The following is a 1,742-nucleotide window of genomic DNA, read 5'->3' as shown; positions in this document are numbered from 1 at the left end:
GAGGAGGTGCAGCGCCTGCGGCCTCCCAGCTTGTTCCCAGTGACCTTTGCTTTTACTGTTAATCTGCACAGTGGCTTTTGGTGATTATCTCAGAGTTTATTATGGGTTCACTTTTTAAACTGATAAGAACAGATACTACACTTGATCTTAGCCAAAAGGCCAAGAAGCAATTACGGGTTCACTTTTTTTTTTTTTTTATGTTTTATTTATTTCTAGGAGAGAGAGAGACAGCGTGAGCAGGGGAGGGTCAGAGAGAGAGGGAGTCACAGACTGAAACAGGCTCCAGGCTCTGAGCTGGCAGTCAGCACAGAGCCCGACGCGAGGCTCGAACCCACAAACCGCGAGATCATGACCCAAGCGAAAGTCGGATGCTTAACCGACTAAGCCACCCAGGCGCCCCACGGGTTCACTTTTTAAAAAGGGCACACGAAGCTCCCTTGTGGTGTTGGATTAGTATCCTGGCCTCACCCAAGGACCAAGGATCATCTGTCCCTCTCCTGCCTCTGGGCTTCGGGCATGTTCCTCCCGCCTCGAGGCTTCCCCCTCACCTGCAGGAGTAGACATGATCATATTCGCCTGTTTGTTGTAACATAAACGAGGGACACTCCTTCAAAGCAGTTTTAACACTCTTGAAAGTTTTTCATTGTGATAGACAAAAACCATGTAATGTGACACTTAACCATCTCAGCCATGTGTGTACACACGTACGGTGCCCAGTTGCGTAGTGTCACATAACTCACATTGTTGAGAAACACGTCTCTGGAACTTTTTCTCTTGCACATCTGGAACACCGTCCCCTTAGTTTTCCGAGGCGACGGCAGCACGGGTCACACCATCTCACGTTCCCACCTGCGGTGCACAGGGCTGCCGCCCCTCCACATCCAGGCCAACGGTTGCCATTTCCTATTTCCCAGTTTTTGGAAATAGTAGTCCTCCGAATAGGTGTGAGGTTGGTTTTAACTTTTTTAATTATGAAAAGTTTTAGAGGAGAATTGGAAAAATGACTGCAAGTTTCTTGGCAAATTAGAATAATGTGTGTTGATACCAGTGTGGCAAAAGCAGAGAGGAAGGCTGTCGACTAAGGAAACCGGCCCCTGGGCAGCTGTGCTTGAGGCAAGAAGCCACCTTCCTCATGGCTCCACTTAGAGTGTGTGGGGGGGGGGGAGGAGTGGACCCCCGCGATGCCACCACTACTTCCTGACAATGGGGTGGGGTGGGTGTGCAGGCGGTGGAGGAGGCGCGGGCCTTCCTGCACAGCCTGACGGCCCACGGGTGCCCATGGTCTCCCTGCTGGCTGCTGGTTTTTTTTTTTTTTTTGAGTTTATGTATTTATTTTGAAGGAGAGAGAGAGAGAGCATGAGCTGGGGAGGGAAGAGAGAGGGAGAGAGAGTGAATCCCAAGCAGACTCTGCCCTGTCAGCGTGGAGCCGATGCCGGCTTGAACTCAGGAACCTGTGACATCATGACCTGAGCCGAAACCAAGAATCAGACGCTTAACTGACGGAGCTGCCCAGGCGCCCCTTGGCGGCTCACTTGCAACGGGGCACTTTGCTGCCGGCTCTGCGGTGACTGCTCACCCTCTTGATAGGGTGGATTGAGTTGGCCGTGCATATGCATGTTCAGTAGAAGCTTCACAGTTCGTTTGGAGGGTGTTAACATTAAAGTAAATAGTTCCTTGATTATTTTTTGATATTTATTACTTGGTCAGTGGTAAGCACTCCCCCCCACCCCCCACCCACGTCT

General features: G+C 50.8%; 1 protein-coding gene and 1 pseudogene across 8 annotated transcripts in view; one reads left to right on the top strand and one right to left on the bottom strand.

The window, feature by feature from the left end:
• PTK2 (protein tyrosine kinase 2) overlaps positions 1-1,742 on the top strand; it is a 245,595-nt gene that overhangs the window by 42,250 nt on the left and 201,603 nt on the right. The window lies entirely within an intron of this gene.
• LOC144219925 (U2 spliceosomal RNA) lies at positions 70-171 on the bottom strand (annotated as a pseudogene).

The sequence above is a fragment of the Crocuta crocuta genome, unplaced genomic scaffold (assembly GCF_008692635.1).
Source record: "Crocuta crocuta isolate KB4526 unplaced genomic scaffold, BGI_CrCroc_1.0 scaffold119, whole genome shotgun sequence".
In the NCBI taxonomy this organism is placed as follows: domain Eukaryota; kingdom Metazoa; phylum Chordata; class Mammalia; order Carnivora; family Hyaenidae; genus Crocuta; species Crocuta crocuta.
This window is presented reverse-complemented; position numbering and strand designations above follow the sequence as displayed.